A 24,144-nucleotide genomic window follows, 5' to 3' on the forward strand; every position below is an offset into this window, starting at 1 on the left:
AAAAACAAATATATACCCATTTCAATATTTTTTTTTTTACCAGTGAAACCAATATAACATCTCCACATTCATAAATATACATTTCTGACATTCAAAAACAAAACAAAAACAAATCAGCGACCAATATAGCCACCTTTCTTTGCAAGGACACTCAAAAGCCTGCCATCCATGGATTCTGTCAGTGTTTTGATCTGTTCACCATCAACATTGCGTGCAGCAGCAGAGAGGTGTACTGTTTTCCCTCCTTGTAAATCTCACATTTGATGATGGACCACAGGTTCTCAATGGGGTTCAGATCAGGTGAGCAAGGAGGCCATGTCATTAGTTTTTCTTCTTTTATACCCTTTCTTGCCAGCCACGCTGTGGAGCACTTGGACACGTGTGATGGAGCATTGTCCTGCATGAAAATCATGTTTTTCTTGAAGGATGCAGACTTCTTCCTGTACCACTGCTTGAAGAAGGTGTCTTCCAGAAACTGGCAGTAGGACTGGGAGTTGAGCTTGACTCCATCCTCAACCCGAAAAGTCCCCACAAGCTCATCTTTGATACCAGCCCAAACCAGCACTCCACCTCCACCTTGCTGGCGTCTGAGTCGGACTGGAGCTCTCTGCCCTTTACCAATCCAGCCACGGGCCCATCCATCTGGCCCATCAAGACTCACTCTCATTTCATCAGTCCATAAAACCTTAGAAAAATCTGTCTTGAGATATTTCTTGGCCCAGTCTTGACATTTCAGCTTGTGTGTCTTGTTCAGTGGTGGTCGTCTTCCAGACTTTCTTACCTTGGCCATGTCTCTGAGTATTGCACACCTTGTGCTTTTGGGCACTCCAGTGATGTTGCAGCTCTGAAATATGGCCAAACTGGTGGCAAGTGGCATCTTGGCAGCTGCACGCTTGACTTTTCTCAGTTCATGGGCAGTTATTTTGTGCCTTGGTTTTTCCACACACTTCTTGCGACCCTGTTGACTATTTTGAATGAAACGCTTGATTGTTCGATGATCACGCTTCAGAAGCTTTGCAATTTTAAGAGTGCTGCATCCCTCTGCAAGATATCTCACAATTTTTGACTTTTCTGAGCCTGTCAAGTCCTTCTTTTGACCCATTTTGCCAAAGGAAAGGAAGTTGCCTAATAATTATGCACACCTGATATAGGGTGTTGATGTCATTAGACCACACCCCTTCTCATTACAGAGATGCACATCACCTAATATGCTTAATTGGTAGTAGGCTTTCGAGCCTATACAGCTTGGAGTAAGACAACATGCATGAAGAGGATGATGTGGACATAATACTCATTTGCCTAATAATTCTGCACTCCCTGTATAGTGAATTTTTCACAGTTGCAGGACAACTTGAACACTTAAAGGGGGATTTTTTACAAACATGGAAACAAAGCATGTATGGGAACACTGGACAGGACACAACACACGCAATGACTGACAAAGACATGATACAAGGCAGATTTACTCTGACTACAGATAACAGCAGGTCCAAACACTCAGGAATTTGTGGAACACTGTCCACAGTAAACTCTGGTCCAGATGCAAATCTGGAGCACCCCACACTGTCGGTCCATGACAGAATTATATTAGTGTGATTAAAATTTAGTCCTGCAATTGAAAAAAGAATGATTTCAAGAATATGTGTGGTGTTATATTTAAAGCATGTTTTATTGTGAATTATTTTCAGCAATGCATTTTTATTACATGATTTTGAATAACAGTCCATTCCAGGGGATTTAGATTTGCTAGATTGTTCAATTCTAGTAAAAATGGAATTGAGCTGAAAGGACTGTTTAAATACAATCATCCAAACCTTCACTCTGAAAACTGGTGACTTGTGATCTTTTAAACGGCCAGTCGTGTTCATTGGTGAATTGATGCACTCCGGCCAGCGCTGCACCCACTGCACTTACCAAATAATTAAGGTTCTTTATAGAGAACCACAGTTGCCATGGAAACGTAGCTTGATTCAGGCACAGACGTGTGCTTCAGAGCGCTCAGGTCTGATTGGTCCAGATTTATGGCACAGCCTAAGCAAACATTTCACTTTGATTTAATTTTTCACTGAGAAAATTCATCACTTGAGGACAAAACTTGTATACACGATTTAAATATGAGAATAATCTCTAACCTTTGATTAGATTTTTTGCCATTCATTTGGCTATGACAGCATTTCCATTTGGAGGATCCAAAAACATGTTGTTGTTTTTTTATATAGATTAGGAGACTTCATGGCTGTGTCTCCAGTCAGCATTATTCACCTCCCTGCTCACATCATGAGGACTGCTGTGCTGTCCCGCTGATTAAGGGTCTCCCCTTAAAGCTCTGGAATGAGGAATCTGCTCTAAGCTGGGTGCAGGAGAGGGCCAGCCGCTTGTCAAAACCCATTTGTGTGAAAAGCTATCATTTCTCCTCATTCTGCATCTGAAATGAGCAGGTGCCACACAAGCCCGGCCCTCCCCAGAAATGAGTCCTCATGAGGCTGATTTGTGACTAAATAAGACTGATTATAAACCCAACAATGGCCAAGATGTGACTTTAAAATAGCTTCAAACAGAAAAGTGCATTTTACTGATTTATTATAGACTCCCTCTACTGTAATAAATAAAATAAAATTATCAGTCTTGATGAAGATGCAGTTTTATGGGACTTCACATGAATCAATCTAAATTCTTAGCAGATTATGGGCAATTTCTCAGTCCAATGAATATGAGAAGTATGTTTTGGTAGAGTAGAATAATTTCTCCCCACATTTCCAGATGAGCTGATATAAATCAAAAATAGAAACCTATAAATAACAAAATTATTAGTTGATATAAATTATTCATATAATTTAAAATGCCTGTCTACATTTAGTCAAGGATGTGAACATCAGAAAGAAAGAAAGTGGGTCTAATAAGCAAATCCAGCATCAGAGGCTTTCCCAACTCTGCAACACAGAATTAATGAGCCCAAAAAGTTGCAATGCTGTAATGCCACGTCAGGTGAATGAGGCACAAGCGCACAACATCCCGAACAGTTGAGAATTTCCCTTTGTGAGATTATGTAACGTTAATACGGGTTCCCCTAGCCTGTCTATGGTCCTGCAGTGGCTAGAAATGGCGATAGGTGTAAAGAGAGCTTTGGTCATTCTGCTTCACCGTGGCAGCTCAGATGGTCGGTTCTGGAAATTGTCCCCTTATGTCATCACAAGGGGAAAGGTTACCTCCCCTTTCTCATGCTTTTTGTGTTTGGTGAATGGTGTTGATGACGTCATTTTCACAAATGCCGACTCACTTCCATAGGCCGCTCTCCTCATCCTGGGTAACTCCTCCTCATTAGCATTTAAAGCTACAGACACTGAAATGGCGCCTCCTGGGGAAATCTCATTGTGAGTTTGGCTAAAAGTGGCTGTAATTCTGTACTAAGGCTGAACTTTGGAAAGAGACTTCAGATACAGTATTAGGGGACACTAAGACTGATATAAAAGCAAAAAAATATCATTATAGGGGACCTTCAAACTGAAAATAAACAGCATGGCCGGAAACACATACACATACATCAACAGAGAAACACTCAGCATCACAATCAGTTTGACGGAGAGGCAATGCACTCTCCTACTTTTCATAGAGTCAGATTTAGAAGCAGTGTGATCAGTAGGACCCAGCACACATGTGAATTGGTACCGCCTGGTTATCCGGGGCCAGCAAGCCATCACAAATGACACTACTGAACTGATGAAAGCTGAGAGAATGAGCCCTGCTTCTGCCTTCATATTTCATAAGCAAACCACTCCTTCTACCGTACATCCATTAATTACATTATCAGTAGAGTTCCGATAATGGACAGTGAAATCCCTGCTAGCAGGGAGACAGATGGCGGACTGTAGAACGGATGACACAGCTCCAGTATGTACAGTAGCATGAGCAGAAAAGTGGCAGGCATTCTGGGCAATTAATGAGAGATCATTAACCATTTGTCAATTATGTGAGCCTCCAGGCTTATGGAGAGGATGTGCAGCTTCCTGGGTATTTTTTTCTCCCATTATTCGTGAATGAGTGATTGACTCCAGGACTGAAAGGGAATTCTGGACCAGTCGGTGTTCCACAAAAGCGAAAAAGTCTGAAATGTTTTAGCAGTAGATGTTTCTTCAATTACACGCAATTGCACCAATTTTCACCATTACTTTTCCACTGTTATCAGTGCACAGTGTCACTTTCAGTTGCTATAAACTTTCAGTTGCTATTTATTCAAAAAATATATTTTATAAATACAAAAAATTATTTTTGTTGTATTTTCAGTATATTTTTTATATATATATATTTTAAAATAATTTTTTGTGTAATTTATTTTTATTATATCTGCACTGTGTAACATTTCACTGCGTGCTATACAATGTGTAGGTGGTAGTAGCCTATAAAAGGTAAAACACTAATCTACGAACCAGAAGACCACAAAGTCCCAGGTTCAAACCCCACTTACTACCATCTTGTCCCTGAGCAAGACACTTAACCCTGTCTCCAGGGGGACTGTTCCTGTCACTACTGAAGTCGCTCTGGATGAGACCAAATTTTAACGTTGTAAATGTATAACTGAGCAAGGGACAAATAAACTCCTTGAATCTTTTGTTTTAGAATAATGCCATACAGGTGTACCGTAAAGAGTGTATGTTGCCCTTTAAGGGGTCAAAGAGGTTAAATGGCTGGATCTGGGTTTTCACCAGTTGAAAAGAATACCATCTGGACCGGAGCCTTTCAGGGAGGAACGTCTCTTCATTAGCATATGAGAGCGGCCGGCAGCAGAAGCAGACCGACCTAATGCAAATCTGCTCACTCCATTCTGGTACTGTACTCCACTCTCAGCATATCATACAAACCACAAAAACACATTTCAATCCAATTCATGAATTCATAAGTTTTCCCTCCCAGATAAACCTCCGCTCACACTGAATATTTCATATTAATGACATTTGGACGTGCAGTGTAATGTATTCAGAGGTCTAGAATCTGTGTACCTGTATACGCATGAATGTACACATATAAACAAACACACACACACACAGAAATAGACAAACAGGTTTTTACTTCGTATTTGTAATACATTCTGCAAAGTAAGGTGTGTCAGTTCTGATGAATATGTCCACAGTATAATTCTGACAGAGATATTAAAACATAATCAAACATTTTACAAGAAAAGACCAATTTCGGCCCACTGCCACATTTGCAGGGAGTGCAGTTTAAGAACATTTATGGCATTTTTCTGATGCCCTTATCCAGAGCACATTATAGTCAACAGTTACAAGTGTCTTGCTCAGAAGGTGTGTTCATGGGTCCACAACTGACTAGAGTCAGGGTAACTGCATGCTACATACACAAGCATTGGGTAAACACACACACACACACACACAAATTTGCTTATTGTGTGATTCGCTGCTGGGCCGTGCAGCTCCTCCTCGGCTGGATAACAGAATGATGAGTAAATTGCTGGCATAGCTGCTGTCTCCCACCAGGACATGAATGCTTTTTGGCTGTGATCATTTTCCAGGATGTTGTAATGGTAACGGTTGAGATTACGGGGTCTGGGGTCCTGTCTCCTTAACAGAGATGATGGACATGGACCGACTCGGAGCCAGTCTCAAGCACAGCAGCTCAAGAGGAGCTTTTGTGTTCAGTATAATGGCGGTTGCCTTGGTGTGTGGATAAAACCAGGAATGCCATTAACCTGCAGGGCTGTGGCACAAACAGGGGGCACCAGGGGAACATATGCTACGTCTAAACAATTTACATACATAAAATATGTTGTTTTTCAGCTTTATGTCTGTCAGCATCCATATTTATTCAAGACACATCTTTTATAACATTTTATAAGACATCCGAAACTATAGTGCTGTGTTACCAAAAGTCACCTTCAAAAGTGTCCAGTAAACCTTGGGCAGAGATAAATTTCAATCATCTGTTTTGGAGCATGTCTGGAGCTGGGTGGTAGTGGCCTAGTGGGTAACACACTCACATATGAACCAGAAGACCCAGGTTCAAATCCCACTTACTACCATTGTGTCCCTGAGCTAGACACTTAACCTTTAGTTGCTCCAGGGGGGGACTGTCCCTGTAACTACTGATTGTAAGTCACTCTGGATAAGGCCGTCTGGTAAATGCTGTAAATGTAAATGTAAATGTAGGTCATTCTTCTAAAGCTGACTTGACTGCAGACAGAACACAGTTCACTTATAAGACGTTATTAGGCCAAGGTAATAACCTTTGTAGAACCTTCCGAACCAAAAACATACAAATACAAAATTTCTCCACCCCAGAAAAGAAACACCACAATACATTCCATTTACATTTATGGTATTTATCAGACACCCTTATCCAGAGCACTTTACAATCAGAATTTACAGGGACAGTACCCCTGGGGACACTTAGGGTTAAGTGTTTTGCTCAGGGACACAATGGTAGTAAGTATGGTTTGAACCTGGGACTTCTGGTACCCACTTGGCTTCTGCCAGCCCAATATTATTTCTTTTTTTCTTTTTTCTGCTCTGATTTCCGGGACATATTTGGAGGTGGACGTTTTCTCACTGCTCTGCCCATATTTTGTCACTATTTCCTAATGAGGCTCATGCAGGACAGCAGAGGTGTGAATGTGCATCCTAATCACTCATACATCTTCCAATAGCGGTCAAATAAAAAGATATCTGAAGACCAGATCCCACTGTGACTCGTCATCCCTTCATCTCTTTACACAACGCAGTGCAAAAGGAAGCCAGAACTGCGACTGATAGCATCCTCATTGCATGATATGTAGATGTCTGTCACGCTTTAAAAAAGCGTTGTATTAAATCTCAATTGATGTTACCTGGACAGAAAGAGGCATGGCACAATAGAGGTTACAAGAATAAACTGTTTCTAATTTATTAACACAGGTAGATTACTACTGCAGTTACATGTAAATATTGTATTCAATGTTAACGAAAAACCCAAAATAAAAGAAAAGTCAAAGTGATAGAAGAAGAGAGAGAAATGCCGGGAACAAGGTTTCAGAGACGCAGCCTGGCCCTGGATAGACAGGGGGAGAGAGAAAGACCCATAAGCTGTGTGGGGGGGGATTTTTCTGCCTTGTCCTGAAACAGGAATACATTGGTCATCCAGCCCCCAACAAGACTTTCCGGTCATGGCATCTCAGACCATTTGTTGACCTTTTGGCACTCTTCTTGTGAATAGAAGGTCACAGCTTGGAGAAGAATTGGGGGGGGTCTTCATGGACCTGGAATTTCCCATCTTACACCGAGATCCGGGCCGGAGTTTCATGTTCAGTGTGCGTCACCCTAAATTCCTGATTGTGTGCACCTGTTGTGTGTAGTATAAATGTAACCCATTGTGCCCCTGTCCCTGCCTGGTCTTTCTGTGTCTACTCTGTTCTTCTGTGAGTATCCAGGTACTTCTTGTTGTCCAGTAAATCCCATGTTTTGTGAGTCATGCAACTGTGTCCTTTTTTTCCCAAGCACTGATCCATGACAGTGCCAAACCCCAACCTAGCTGCCTCGTCCCTTGCTCACCCTCCTTCTTATCAACATCACCTATTGTGCATGTTCGATCGTTTTGCCGTCCCTGTAAACCTGTTTTCTGAATTAAACTCTGCTTTCGAGACACACTTACGTCCTCCTATCAATCCTTGATGTGGTAGTACGATGTGTAAATAAGATTTATTTCTCTGGGGATAGAAGATATATTTGCCTACTTTGGCCTGTACCTGCAGGGGGGTTTGTTTTGTCAGGATTTTTTTGGACTCCCCAAATGTTTACCCAGAGCCGGGAGTGTCCGCTACTGACTAAAGTGCAGCCAAAAGGATGAAGCTCATATGCTTTCATTTTTCTGGACTCTGATGTATGCCGTTTCTAATTTTATAGGATGTGATATGTAATATTTGAAAGTAAATATCAGTTTTAGGCGGTATCTGGACCTGACAGAAAACTCTGCAGCAGCAGCACAGTCAGCAGCACAGCATTACTGAAAACAGTGAGTTTTGTTAATTGGTGGGATGTAAGCCTGTCCCGCGTTCTTTGATTAAAAACCCTGTTTGATATGGGCTGCATGACAACACACGGAGCCTCGTCGCCATGCTCCTCCAGCTCCTACAACATGAAAGTAGAGCGGGAATAATGGTGTGACTTTACTGAAATCAGTCCAGTTCTAGCATTTCCCCGCACCCTTACTTATCCTGGAGCCGCGGGCCCACGCTGCGTCGCTGTTACAGCCCCCCTCTCTGATCTTCCCTCTGCCTTTAGGCTGTGCTGACATACACAGAGATCTTTAAATATGTACTTTCAAGTGTGTTTCTGTGTTTGCTTGAAAAGAGGAGACAGAAGAGCTTTTTAACGGCATAAGTCAGAACAGAGCCGCCGCGCCGTAACTCCGCTGTTTGATCTCCACAGTTTGGCAAGTAATCCAGATCTGCTGCCATCTAATGTGCCCCAGTACCTGTTCCTCGCCCACTTTACATTAGCTCCAGCAGTAAAGGTGTCTGTGGGAGGACGAACAACTGATTGTTTCCTCTTTGCCTGGAACGGATGAAAGAGAAGATGCTGCAGCAGCAGGTGGGCGTCGCCTAAAACACGACTCTCGCATCTTGTTGGGTTCGCGCTCGCCTGAAGAAACGCAGCTCGGCTGTGAGCAACGCTCACCAGACCCCGGCAACCGGGCTGCAAAATAGAAAAATAGTCCAGAATAGAAAAAAAAAACTAAATGCACAGACAATTTTTTGTACACGCAGACAGAAAACTTTTAAAACAATTAAATTATAAATGTGCTCTCCTTTCCACTGAATTCATTTAGTTGGGAGAGCCATGGCAAAAGTAGCCCAAATTCAGACTCATTTAATAAATACAAGACTTTGTGCACCGACATTTTTATAGTATTTTAGTAAAATGAATCAGCTGCCATCAGTTTGTGTCACATGATGACCTTTCACCTGAGATCTGTGAAATCAGACACAGAGTGGGAGGAAAAATACGCATGTTAATATTTTTAACAAGAAAAATTCACATTTGAATTTTTAGACGTGATAAGCACAAAATGAAATAACTGACCAGCTTGCAGACTGTTCGCCTTCATATCTGATGAACGTTTCAGGATTATGTTGAAAAAACTTGACAGCTTGCTTTTAACTATTTGTGTGTGTGTTCTGTGAGGAAAAGATTTCATGTGAATTGATTTAAAAGTTGGTTTAATGTGATTAAATTGTTCATTAAAACAGTGCATTGTGTGCATTTTTTTCATACCCTGTTTGTTTGGGATGTGGAGACAGTGGGGTTCCAGTGGAGTGGCTTCAAGGTGGAAAGAGCATTAATCATCCAACATTGTCCTTTATTTCTTTCTGATGCTTACTCACTTTATTCTCGTGGTGTGTAAATTATGGCCGGAAATGTGGGCATTTCCAAATCCAACTCTATCATCAACTATGAGGATAAATTAAGAATAAAAATAATATGAGCATCAAACGAACCTGAGCTACTGGTGATTTGGTCCAAAATCTGTTCTTCTTCTGTGTTGTTCTTTTAAAAAAAAAGTCAGAGAGAAAGAAATGAATCAAGTGGTTTTGACACACATAAAACAGCAGAATTGACATCTAAATTGTTTCGTCTCACCACCATTACATTCTGAAATTCAGTAAAATGTGATGTCTCTGCTTGTGACTGAGCAGAGCCAATTCCATCTTTGCAGACAGATCACTTCTTCCCTCTTCACAAAAGTTCTGCTTTCTGCCTCATCATGTTATTTATTCCAACAAGCAATCCACTTCCCTTCACAACCCGTAACTGCTGTGTTCACTCCTGTTATGAGCCAGTCTAGGGGTACGGCCCATAACAAAAAAACCTACTAAGACGAAAAGGAGAAATTTTATTACCAAAAAAAAAACGAATAAATAAAGAAGAAAAACATACAAAACGAATTACAACAAACAACGACAAACAAAGCAGGAAGAAAGACAAAAACTAACACCGACAAGGAGGCAGAGACAACAAGTTGCGTCACTTCCTAGGGGAAGCGCAGGGGAAACCGGAAGTGATTCAATCAGGAAATGCTAGGGAGGCGAGCAGCCCCGTAAAAGGAAACTGAGGCCCCTTTTATTCTGGCTGTCCACAGCAGGAACAGGTGGGCTCAGTATGCATTCACCAGGCACCCTGCAAACACAAAACAAACACACACAAAAAAACGTGACACTCCTAGTTTCTGTCAATCGCATGAAACAGGAGCCTCGGTGTGCCAGCAAAAAACTGCCCTCATTTCTTCTGTTTAGTAACATTTATCCTGAAATGTGAAGAATTCCACACTGAAAGGACATTCATTAAAAATGGGATGTGGGGTGGACAAAGAATGAGGGAGTCAGAGGAGGCAGTGAGGGGGATACACTGTTGATTCCGTCTGACAGGGCCATCCTATGATGGTAAATCAGTCAGTCACCTCTAATACTTCAGTGCATTTTTTTTAATCATGATGCCCTGACGAATGTGTCAGATGGAGTGAATCCTCAGCTTCCTTTGAGAAAATACAACCAGAAACAAATGAATCAAGAATCCCCCCTTCCACCAACAACTCATTGGTATTGTTGCTGTTAAATAGGCCAAGTAAGAGAAGCCTACTGGCACAAAGACCCAGGGAGCAGTGTGTGGGGACATTACTTTGCTCAGTGGCACCTTGGAGGTTTGGGATTCGAACTGCAACCTTCTGATTATGGGTCCGCTTCCTTACCTACTAGGGCCTAATCATTCGTGCCATCTAGAAAATGTACATAATAACTCACAGAACAACAATTTTTTTTTAGAAAACATTATTATCCTTATATGCAGTATAGCTAAACAATATTTTAATAATATTGACCGGCTGATGGTAATGAGTAATGATGGTAACTGATGGTTGAAAATTGCCAGTTTAAGTCTATTTTAAAACTTGTACTATACAACTGTACTATACAACAAGAACTTGTTGCAGATTGAGGATTTGTGAGGTAGGCACGTGTTACAAAATGTTCAGTTTAGACACTGGACTCTGGAGCAATGGAAAATGGTCATGTGATCTGATCTGTCTAAATTGACCCTGTTCTTCAGAGTAGAGGAGAAGCAAAGCACATGAAACAATGCTTAAATTTCGCATAGTCTCTACTGCACAAGCTTGTGGAGGCAGTGTTATGAGATGGTATTTCTTCAGTTGGTCAGATCTGCTTTCAGCAAACATATGGGGACATAAAAAATATATGGAATACACTCAATGACCATACTTTCCTGGCAGCACAGCCATCAGTGTCATTGGATGTCACAAAAATGAATACCACATCAAAGTCCACCACCAGGTAATATTCTGAACTCTTCTAGAACTGGAATTTCCATCCTTGCAGAATGATGCCCCTTTCAGAGGTTTTTCATTGGGTTGATGTCATGTAACACCCTTTTATTCCTCAGATATGCAGCAGTGGCTTCAGAAGTGTGGTCTGGGTAGTTCAGTGTTGCAGATTGCTTGTTGACCCAGTGCATGGCGAAATAAAAGCATCTTCTTTTTCAGTATTTTGCAATCCATTCATTATGCTGTCAGTAAAGTTCAGCTCTGAGGTGCTCACCATCATGCTTCATTGTGGTACATTTTCTGCACCATACAGTATGGGTGCCTTCAGTCCGGAAATTTACCTGTCCCAACAATCTTCACCATTGACCTCATGAGTGTCACCCATTACCTCAGCTGAATACCATCTAAGAGGAATTTTCACCTGTTACGTTCCATTTATATTTACACCATTTAGCACATACCTTTATCCAGAGCTACTTACAATGAGAAGTTACAGGGACAGTCCCCCTGGAGACACTCGGGGTTAAGTGGGGCGTGAACCTACATCTACTCGGTCAGCTGCTTCATTAATATCCTGACATGCCAGTTTGGCATAAATTCATCCTTTTAGGATTTCTTAATCACATTTACTGCTGTTTTCCAACAAACTAGAAACATTTTTTAATTTACCTGTAGCCTTGGTGTCTCTTGGTGTCATTTCCATCCCATGTACCCATCTAAAAATCTACTTAAGTAAAAGTAAAAAAATTTAAATTGGCTATATTAAACTATACTTAGTTACTTTCAATTACTTGGGGTAAAAAATCCAACCTAGCACTAGTTGTTTTATTCAACTTTTAGGCAGTGTACAACAGTGTACAATGTACAAACTATGTTCCAAACAACCCCATTAAATATTTTAAAAGTCCCATAACATGAAAAATGTGTAATGGGTGGTTTAAGCAATCTCTGACCAGCAGTCAAAAGTTTAAACTCTGATCCACCAACACTACATCAACCAATATAAATCCAGTCGAAAACTGACCACTGCCTTAACAACGCCTAACTTACATTTTTTGCTTTTAAATTATCCTTAGTTGTCCCCTCATACTGTATGTGAAGTCTTTTCTGAAATTCAGAATTACAGCCACTTTGAGTCAGTCACAGAATGGGATGACATCTCTCACGAGATGACTTATAACAATATAAGGGGCTAAATTCCAGATCCGGCGGTATGATCTTATTAATGTTAAATAATATCACAAAGTGACATTTTCATGTCAGGTGACCTTTAATCATCTGTGTAGAGAACAGGTTCCTGCCCTTAAATGTCCAGATGTTCTCTGTGTTCTCTAGAACACAAGCCTAAAGCATAATCAATCTACCTCCAGTGCTAAGTATTTGGCGAAGTACTATTTTCCTGGAATTCTGCTCTTTTTCTCCAAACGTACCTTTGCTGCAGAAATGTTTTCTTTGTCACATGCAGGGATGTGATATGAAGCCAGATTCTGGCAGGAATTTGAGCTTCATTTGTCTGCCCTCACACTGATCCCTGTTTTCCTCAAATGCAATTGCACCAGTTCCCTCTGAACATACTCATGCCCCTTGACTCCTGTTGTGTCCACTGATAAACGCTTTAATTAAAGCCTAAAATAGAAAGTAATTTTATCCACAAAATGCATTTAATCAACTACAGAATTACGTTTCACCCATAGGATAAAGAGACATCTTGCAGATGCGCTGGGACACATAATCAGAGATGTAATCGTGGTATAATGGGGTGTTTTGGGTCTTTTAAGCATTAAAAGTGAAAGTGAAGTGATTGTCATTGTGAAACACTGCAGCACAGCACACGGTGAAATATGTCCTCTGCTTTAAACATTCACCCTTGGTGAGCAGTGGGCAGCCAAGAAAGGCACCCTGGGAGCAGCGTGTGTGAACGGTACTTTGCTCAGTGGCACCTTGATGGATAGGTATTCAAACCGGCAACCTTCTGATTATGGTGCTGCTTCCTCATTTCCTTCATGCACTTCCCTGATCCCACCCTTCCTAACACAGGTGTTGATGGAGCTAGAAACTCTGTTAGTTGTCCTGTCAAGATGCTAAAGGAAATCTTTCCTTCTACGCAGCGAGGTGATTGTAAACCATTGATATTTTTGGCGCTCTCTTCCTTGGGGATCCACAAATCTTCTGCACACCTCCACTGACCTGCTGTTTTTCCCCTCTTCCACAGGTGAGGATGCAGCAATATGAACTTCTTCCACAAGATGTTTTGAAGCTCGACAAGCATTAGTTTTTCCTCTTCACCTAGCTGCACTCTGCTGTTTCTTGTGCAGTTTGTGAATCTGGGTAGCTCTGCTGTTCATTGTGTATTTTGAATGGCCGTTCCTGATTTCGACATAACCGAAACTCTCGGTCATAACTGATTATAATTGCATTCATGGTCTCAAGTCATCAATCCAACTTCCCCTCGGCTGTGGTTTACAAGATGTGACTCACGTCTGTGTTGAATTGAGACCACTCTGAGTCTTAGCACTTGATCTGCTTCTACAGGACTACCGTGCAGGGGTTTGGAGGCTGTACTGCTTGTGGGGTGATTCCGTGCCCGGGTTCCTCACCGAGAGCAGATCCTGTGTGTTGCAGGACGTTCTCCTGCTCCCTGCACTTCATCCTGGTCAGTTTGCATGGGTCAATACCATTGGGTCTGTCTGTTTAGGGCTCTTATTCTCAGCCCTCTCGAGCTGCCCTGGGGGTATATCTCAGAAGACTTTTCTGAGGAAACCAAGAAGACCTTTACAGGTTGGGGTGCTAGCCCTTCCTGTCCTGTTTACTTTCTTTCCAAGATCTCAACTGTCTTTTCAGTCATCATCAAACTATTCTCAGTTGCCAGTCTGTTCCTTCCTGAGTGTCACTGACTTGGTCAGAAGGTGAAAGATACATCTTGCGGATACGCTGTTACACATCATCAGTGATGTAACAAAATGTTTTTTAAGTAAAATGCTCAACAGAATGCATGTAGCCAATGACAAAATGACAATTTCGTCAACAACATAATATCAATTTGTTCACATAATGCGTTTAGTTAAGGACAGAAAGTCATTTTGTTCACATAATGAATTCTGTTGCACTGCTGATTAAATTTTTGTTGATACACATCATTAACTAATTTTCATCAGGAAAGACACCAAACAGATACACTGTCAGGAAAGGTACTTACCATGATGGAGCTTTGGATTGTGTGTTTTACAAATGTTAACAATAATTAACAATGAGTATTTTTTCATTGCACCGTGTTGATTTCTTTCTGTCCTTAACTAAATGCATGTGGACAAAATGACTTTCTGTTTTTGACTGAAAGCGTTTCATTGATTGCAATTTGTTCTGTGAAAGAATGCCAGGTGCTGATGTCCATTTTGGAGCACAAAATAAATAACTGCTTAGATTTCTGTAAAAATACAGAAGCGTCTGCAAAAATAAAGTAAAATAAATAAAGTGAAAAAAAAATTGTCTTTTTTATGCACAAAATGAGAAGGGAGTTTGTGGACAACAAATACAACAAGGCATCAGTTAATTTATTCATAATATAATTCATTTGATGGCACAGAATGTGTTTTATGCACAAAAATAAGCAGAAGGTACACACTGACATAAATTGCACATGTGCAACACCGACAAACTGGGCTACATAAAGTACAATGCAAGTAAAACATTTACAAGATGCAACGTTTAAGTAAAGCAGTGAGGTCCTGAATGCTTTGCCACCCTTTTCCTGATGGTAGGAGGGTGAAGAGTTCATATGAACTCTTAAACTTAGTTTACTGCTTAATTGTAACAGTCAATGCATTAAACAGGATGTACGCATTGTTACGACGACCAGTATTTTAGTTATTCTTTTGTTTGCAGTTCAGTCATTTTTACATATTTTCATCTGGAAGGTAAACCAGCTGTAGGCCTTGTGCCCTACAGAACCAGTAGGAGTTATAAAGCTCTCCTACTTCTAGTAGGGCTTTGGAATTTCTACACATATTACACATTTTCCAGTTTTCCTACTCCCTCAAGCCACAAGGCTTTAATTTTCTCTCTCTCTCTCATCCCAGCGGTACATAGAAATGTACCCCACAGGTAAATGTATTAATTCCATATGCACATGCCAGGAACACTCCAGGGTTTAGCATGCATGGTAAAATAATTTTAGATGGATATCTGATTGACACAATAGAATGTTTTATGCATTAACTCACATTAATACACATAGGCCACTGACATCGCGCTGGATTCATCAAGGATTTATTCTCTGATAAAATTACCATTGTTCTTTACATGGTGACCCTTCCATTGCTCAGCATCCTGGGATGATGATGCAATAAAAGCAGGCCAATTTTACAGACTACAGTCAGCCGCGTATCTGCATGTTCCTTGTTGGGTTGGGAAGATCCATGTTTTTCCTTACAGCATCTTTATTCAGTTTAACATGACGTAATACAACCCAAGTGTACCCATGTTTAACCAGACCTATGTTAAAATATCTTCAGAAAACCACAACCAGAACATAATAAAAATAAAAATAATAATAATAAAGTGGTGTTTGTCACATGTGATACACAGCAGAATAGCACACGGTGCACACAGTGAAATTTGTCCTCTGCATTTAACCCATCACCCTGAGTGAGCAGTGGGCAACCATGACAGGCAGTGTGTGGGGATGGTGCTTTGCTCAGTGGCACCTTGGTGGATCGGGATTCGAACCGGCGACCTTCTGATTACGGGGCCGCTTCCTTAACCGCTGGGCCACCACTGCCTACTCTCTTCCACAAGAATCCGGCAGGAGTGTCAGCAGAATATCTCCCTGGTGGGAGTCATGGTGGGAACCATCTGCCTCTGGCTGGCAGTTGGTCTTGGGGGTGCAGAGAGAAATCAGGGGCTCTGCAGGGAGGAGGTGGGACATGGAGGAAGCTCTGAGGAGAAAGGACAGACAGGACGATACAATGGCAGAACGAGAAAGATGGGAGGGACACGGGCCGCACCCACCATGTCATCCTCTCTAATTCCATTAAAGCGGAGCTGGTCCCCAGACCAGGCCGTCCATCAGACAATTAGATCGCAATGGCTCCTCTAATGGGTTTAATGCAATGTATTACCTGGCACCTGGCCTTCGTCTCTTCCTGGACCCCATGGCCAAGTGACATCAACATGCCAGTAAACATGAGGCTGCGGGGCTGCCGCAGCCACCAAGGCCTGAGGGGGCTGGAGCTGCTTCTCATCAGAGGGATCTGGTCGGTCTGTGTGCTCAGAGATCTGATAACTTAGTGCTGTTGAAATGGGTGGTTGAGCTGCAGGGAAGGGGTTCAATTTAGCTCTTGAAAAGATCTAAATACAAAATATAAGCCCTGTTCAGATACAAGCTTTTCATTTTGTGCATTGCTTATCTGAGGAAGATAAAGCACTGAAGTCATGTTCTGGAAAATGTTCTGCGATGGGTCCTTCACAGCATGTTACTTTGACCTGTAGCACCAAGCTAAACTTTGTAGTCGACCACCTACATCTCTTCATGGCCAATTTCAGCATGATGTTGCAGGGATTACGGTTTGATGAACATGACAAGAGTTCCAGGTTTCTTGCCCTGTCACAACTGTCACGTTCCTAAGTCTAGGGGTCAAAGAAACGCGACAAGGGTGTGGAGAGGAGGAGGTCCACTGTTACAAACAAGTATACAAGGAAGGGACGGTCCAGCGGGGATAACTCAAATAAGCACAAGTTAACAAAAGGGGCACATAAAGCAAACCGGCTAAGAACAAAGGCAGATCTCCATGGACCCTGGGGACCTCCCAAAAGAGTCGGGGCCTAGCAGACCCTGGGGACCTCCAGAACACCATCTGAAGTCTCTTTATATAGGTGGAGGTGACCAATAGGCAATAGGTAGGTGGAGCTGATAGGCGTAGGAGCGTACATCCAGGGACACAACTTACTGTACTTAATCCATCTGCAGCTAACGTCTGATTTAGTTGGTACCAGATACCACCCCAGACATTCAGAGGTCTTCTAGGTTCGAGAAGATTATCAGTGTGGTGGTTTTAATGTTGTGGCTGATTGGTGTACAAAATGTGTGCCGATATGTGTGTACCTGCTGCAGGAAAGCACGCGCATTCACATGTCTCGGGCAGCAGAATGCACGAGGTGATAAATGCTCTTCTGCCGCCGTCTCCTCGCAGTGGGAGTCACGCTCACGGAGGGGCTGCGCTTGGGAAAGATGAGGGCTGTGATTTTATTTAACAGCTCATTTAACATTCCAGTCTGAGGACATTTACCTCTGAAGTCTAACAGCAAGCGTTGTGTACGGCTGCACCCTGCTGCTGGCAAGGAAACAGCGGGAGCATCACGCTCACCATTCAGAGCACTTGCCAAAACCCTAATGCAACCCATGCAGAATAAGTTCAGTCACACTGGGTTTAAAGTGGCGAACCAACAAGTGACAGTTTGCTTGCTGAGCTATTTTAAGCGGCACCAGACAGGAGCAGCAGAATTTCCTGGAGGATCCTATCCAGCTGCAGAGTGCATCTGGGCCCGAGAGGAAGCGACGCCTGATTGGCCGAAGCAGTGCCGTTCCCGGGGCCGCTCGGCCGGATGCTGTCCTGCCCTTTTCCAGCATTCCGCGGGCCTGGGTCATGGACGCATCACTCCCAACAAAGCCTCCCCAAATATGGGCCGCAGGAAGCAGCGTATGTTTTATGTCAGACCCTGACACCATCGGGAGGGGAGCAGCCAAGTCAGCCCTTTTCAAAGAGGCGTCCATAAAGACCGGCCGTCTAAAAATAGACACTTCCCTCCCTAACTCATTCTCTCGCCCCCTCACTCCTTTCTCTCCCTTTCACACTGTTGTTTGACTTTCCACTTCTTTTCTCTTTGCAGCATTGTTAAATAAACTTGCGTGTGTGTGTGTGCGTGAACATTTCTCCCTCTCTCCCTCCCCTCTGTACAAGCTGCTTTTGAGCTTCCAGCGCCACCCCCCACCCCCCCTCCGCTGCTGCCAATTTTCCTGCCAGACAAAGCAGAATTTACCGGAACAAAAGAAAAAGAGAGGAGAGTTGGGGCAGCGTGGTGACGCTCAGCACTGACCCCACTCACCCCGTACACACGCTCAGTCAAACGTGAGCGAGCACACACACATTCACAGATTTTTATCTATTATGAACATATTCTGTCACGCACACATAAAAAGGTACTGAAGGCTATAATCTCAAACCACTGACCTAAAGATGCAGTGACCCAAAACATCAGCATCACAGGATGTTCTAATGTTTGTGTGTGCGTGCGTGCGTGTGTGTGTGTGTGCAAGAAAGAGAGAAGAGCTAAATGGCCACTAACAAATGGTTATTTGCATAAAGCTTAAGGATTATACAAGACAGAAAAAATGGACGTGTGTGTTTGGGAGAAGTGTGTGGATGTGTAAGTGTGTGTGTGTGTGTGTGTGTGTGTGTCTGCTGGTGAATGTGATTTTGTCCTAGCTCCTTATCGGCCCTGGTTTCTTCCTCCATTGGCCTCCTACACAAATTCCATTTCACTCCCCAAAACTTGTTGAGCAATTTTTTGTAACATGTCTGTGCTTATCACAGCCTGTGTGTGCGTGTGTGTGTGTCTGTGTGTGTGTGAGAGAGTATGGATTTGTTTATTTATTCTCTTTCTAGGTCTTCCTGACAACAAGGTCATACTTGCAGGCGGCCTGGAGCAGCAGGTACGAGGAAGGACGGAAGTGTTGTGTAGGGAAATTGGATGCACATTTTTCATCATAATTATGCCATTACTCTCGCCGGAGCCGCGTGTCGTCCTGCCCCGCTACCGTCCCCTCGTTCCCATCAGAGGATCCAAGCAGGACCCCCCCGTCCCCACCCCCACCCCCCGTTTGTCCTCATCCTGGTATAATTACCGCAGATCCCCCTGACACCGAGTGAGTGCCACCAGTGCAGCCAGCCTGGGTCCCTTTCTCCTTCCGCCTCATTCATTCTTCCTCCAACCCGCATTCAAAGCAGCCCCTGGCACTGATCAAACAGGAAATGACTCGGGCCGTGTGCGATAGCAGCTGAATGCCCGCTCTGTGTGGCTAAAAGCAAACAAGGGAAAATGTTTTCGGATATTTAAATTCTTCGCAGCGCTCCAGGAGGACAGAAACTTCATTTCTTTCATTTGTGTTCAGATGTATGAAGGGCTAGATTTAAATTCATCTCAACATTCATAAATACTAAAAAAAATTGTTCTCTAGAAAGCAATCCTTGAAAGAAAGCTAATTAGAGGTTGTTTTACTCCTGCTGTGTTTTTGCTTAACTAATGTTAATTGTCATGGAGTTTAATTTCTGAAGACATTTCAGTCCATTTAAAGCCCCAATCCTTCCTAATCTGAATAGAGGAGTGGTAGTAGCCTAGTGGGTAACACACTCCCCTATGAACCAGAAGACCCGGGTTTGAATCCCATTTACTACCATTGTGTCCCTGAGCAAGACACTTAACCCTAAGTTGCTCCAGGGGGGGACTGTCCCTGTAACTACTGATTGTAAGTCGGTCTGGATAAGGGTGTCTGGTAAATGCTGTAAATGTAAATGTAAATTAATTTCTCATTCTAAGGCCTCCACTTGTTTCCTGATCCTCAGGACTCACTCTTCTGCACTCTTCTGTTCCAGGTTTTCACTGCCTGATCATCATCCATCCACTCATGAACGGTTCAGGTTTACTGAGAGCCTGATTTGGAGCAGGAAACATTGCATAAGACAGCCCCTCCAGGATTTTGCTGGGGTTGTCGCAGTTTAAATGTTTTCTGAAATATATTAAACATCTTTTGTGGTGAAACTGCAGGAGAAATTTAAAACATTGAAGACTGAGGATTGCAACTTATGCCAGCACTATTTTTAGCAATGTGGTTATGTATGACAGATTTGTTTCCTGAAGAGAGACACATGGAGCTTTTGTCTGCAGATGTAAGGTGAAATGAAAAAAAAAATTCTCAGCCATATAATTGCATATCGAATTCCATTACAACTCACCTCCAACTTAAAATAGCATATTCAAATCTACTGGCTTGGGAGTGATAATCAAAATGTTTTGCATGACAATCTGATTGGAACATTTAGTGGTGTAACAAAATAAGTGTATTTCTGATCTACACACACTACTTATCCAAGGCTATGCCATTCTGACAAGTTATGTTTTTTAAGAACCCATAAAATATGGGTCCAAGTTGCATGGAATGATAATTAGTTATACTATTTTAGAAAAGTGCCTGGGCTTTATATAATTGAGAAATGGTAGAGCATGTCACCATTCTAAACTTTCAGCACCAAAGATGGTTGAGCTCCACTTCAGCTCTACAGTTGGCACTGGCTCATTCAGTTCAGGGTGTTCAGTGTGGACTCGCAGTTCATGCAACAATATTGTATCCAGGATCATGTCTGCCAGAGCCCATCTGGGGACACTGGGCAGGGGAAGGAAGCCAGAGAACCCAGAGGAAATCCATGGAAACATGGGAAGAGCATGTAAACTCCACACACACAAAGTCTGAGCTTCAATATTCAAACTCACAACCTTGGCGGTGTGATGCCATGTCACTAACTTCCTAACAGCCATATTATAAAAAGTGTAAAACAATAATTCGACATCTGTGATGAATGAAGTACTTTATGTAAATCATCTTGCTCAGTGTGAAACAGAGAGTAGCTACCTTGGATGCACATTTCAACACTAAAAACAATACAGACTTGTGCGCTGTTCTTTAATGATTGTGGAGTCAATGTGGAACTGCTGGGCAGATGATGTCTCTGAGGGAACCCCTGTGAAGAGCAGCTGTCACATATTAAAGATGAAGCATCTTAAATGATGCCGCCAAACCCACCTACTGATTTCAAAACTCAGATTCAATTCAAAAAGTTTGTTTCAAAAGCAAAGAGATTTTTCTTGAAGAGAGCTACACGTGTGTCACACATTTAAAGGAATGCAATGGTGCAACAAAAACACATTTGTTTATTTTCTATTCATATAAACTTATTTTCAATGTTAATTTCAGTGTTTATTGTGAAGGCAAAACATGCGACTAATAAATAGGTCGTATGGTTTGCTGGCATTGTATTTACAGTACATTACATTTACAGCATTTACCCTTATCCAGAGCGACTTACAATCAGTAGTTACAGGGACAGGGACAGCAGTTTAGGGTTAAGTGTCTTGCTCAGAGACACAATGGTAGTAAGTGGGATTTGAATCTGGGTCTTCTGGTTCATAGGCGAGTGTGTTATCCCAAGGCTACCACCACCCTGGCATGGTTTTGACCTTGTTACCTCAGCTTTCTCCAGGTTCAGGAAAAGAAAGTGGCAAGCCATTCAACGCCTAATCTTCAGAATAGATTTATACAATACAAGAGAACCCAAGGACCCAAGGACTGTTCCCTAAGGGACTCCTTAAGCATTTTCTTCTGTTAAAATTATGACCTGAGGTTCAGCAGGAAGCAATGTACCCACATTTCATCAGAGATACAGACTTTTAATAACACGCTCCCTTCCACTGCTTCCGTTCATTTTAAAAATGATTTCCATGACATAATCAGGTTCAGGAAAAGGTTCATACTTACCCGGCAGGGGAGACACCGTGATCAAGAAGGCGGTTCACCCAGGGCAAGGCTCAGCCATTGTACTTCAGCTGTGCTGACCCCTGCGAATTCCCCAAATGTGGGAATCTCAACTGCATAATTTTTGGTACTGGGGGACTGCGTTCGCGCTCTCTCCTGATAATCTCCTCATTAGTATAGTGGTGAGTATCCCCTGTCACGCGGGAGATTGGGGTTCGATTCCCCTACGGGGAGCCCTAGCGGTTAAGGAAGCGGCCCCCGTAATCAGAAGGTTGCCGGTTCGAATCCCCATCCGCCAAGGTGCCAGGTGCCGCCGGGCGCCTGTCATGGCTGCCCACTGCTCACTCAGGGTGATGGGTTAAATGCAGAGGACAAAATTCACTGCCACCTGAAATCCTAGCCCACAGTGATTTCACCCGATTTTGCAAAGACTTCCAACATCACACTTCTCAAAATGTTCTATAATAAGTAGACACAGTTTTTTTGGCTTGTTGAACCTCTGCCAGTCTCGACATCTGAGAGACCCTGTGTTTATACTCAGTCAAGCTGCTCACTCGTAATAAATTAATCTACTGGAATTCCAAATGTTCCTCCAACTTTTCATCTTTATCTACCACTCACATTTGCAGACTTGTGTTGCCCCATCCTAACTTGTTTGAGATGTGTTATTGCCATCAAATTCTAAGTGAGCTAATATTTTTCACGAAATAGTAACATGTTTGCTACTATTGGGGCAGTGGTGGCCTAGCGGTTAAGGAAGCGGGCCTGTAATCAGAAGGTTGCCGGTTCGAATTCTGATCCACCAAGGTGCCACTGAGGTGCCGCTGAGCAAAGCACCGTCCCCACACACTGCTCCCCGGGCGCCTGTCATGGCTGCCCCCTGCTGATGGGATAAATGCAGAGGACAAATTTCACCGTGTGCTGTGCTGCTGTGTATCACATGTGACAATCACTTCACTTTTTTTTTTTTACTATTCATTGCTCCGCTCCCCACGACACACTCCCCCTCCCCTAGTGTCATGTCCTGCCGTTTGTAGTCACGGGCCCCCTGGTGAGTCCCAAACCTGTAATGTGCACTTGACGTTACCTATCTTGCTCTTCATAGTGGTGGTTACCTCATCCAATCCGCTTCAAAAAAATAGTAAACCCACGGATTCCATGTGTCCTACGTGTGTCCTCCCCATACTGGTATGTGCGTTGCTGTGTAGCAAAGGTGACGTTTTTTGTGAGCATCGTACAGGACCACGCGTAGTCACATGGTCTGCTTGAGCCGGCTGATCGTTATTCAAGGCGTTGGACTTGTGGGACTTTGCTGGCTGACTTCACAGTCACCTATGAACAGAGAAGAGCCCTTCCCCTTTTTCAGCATGTTGGATTTTTCCTTCCAGGGTTACTTTTTTTTGTGTGTGTGTGTTTATTTCACAATAAACGCTGTTCTTTTTTGTTCATCTTCATCGTCCATCATTCCTCTCCCTCTGAACTTTAGGTGTGTTGATGTTTAAAGCCTTTAAACTTTGTCTATACTTGATTGTAAATTAAATAGAGGTGTCATTCATTTATTTGCAGTTTAAACAGCGTAATTTTTTTTGGAACTTGTCTATTTTTCTCGATTCCTTCCTCTTTATACTTTGAAGCATATATTTTATGCTATGTTCAGGGCCATCAATTTTTAATAGCAAGGTTTTTCTTTTATATCTTTTCAGGTTTTGTAGACACAGCATCAGGCACAGAGAAGATTTAATGAGAGATAACACAATTATACCATAACTGTCAGTAGTAATTGTGAGTGATGCAGTTCTTTTCTGCCAGGGGAATATTACTTTTGTGACTTTGATCATATTTAGAGATTAGATTAAAAAGGAATGTATGATATGTGGTTTTCAAACAATCTATTAAAACACATTTAACAGTTAATAAAAAAAACTAGAATGTTGATGTATGATACAGAGGCATATTGGTGCAGAACATTAAAACCACATTGTCCATTTTCAGTTAAATGAACTAATTCGTGAGCTTGTGTATGAATTAATCTCTTTAAATATGTGCCCCTTGGTGAAGACTTTGTGTGACGCTGGTCCGCTGTGGCCTTGAACAATTGGACTGATTGTTCTGTCTCTGCTAATTACCTGGTGGAAGTAAAATTGCCCTTGTTCCTGGCTGTTCAAGCTTAAGAAATCTGTTAAACTGCTCTTATGACAATGTCTTTTGTCAACTGAGCTCTGCCAGTAAAGCGTAATTGAATTTCC

General features: G+C 42.5%; 1 non-coding gene across 1 annotated transcript; it reads left to right on the forward strand.

Annotated features, from left to right (window-relative positions):
* Nucleotides 1-21,893: 21,893 nt before the first annotated feature.
* LOC114789393 (U1 spliceosomal RNA) lies at nt 21,894-22,057 on the forward strand. The gene has a single exon (XR_003749657.1). It is a non-coding gene; the product is annotated as a U1 spliceosomal RNA (small nuclear RNA).
* Nucleotides 22,058-24,144: the final 2,087 nt, after the last annotated feature.

The sequence above is a fragment of the Denticeps clupeoides genome, chromosome 4, assembly GCF_900700375.1.
Source record: "Denticeps clupeoides chromosome 4, fDenClu1.1, whole genome shotgun sequence".
Classification (NCBI taxonomy): domain Eukaryota; kingdom Metazoa; phylum Chordata; class Actinopteri; order Clupeiformes; family Denticipitidae; genus Denticeps; species Denticeps clupeoides.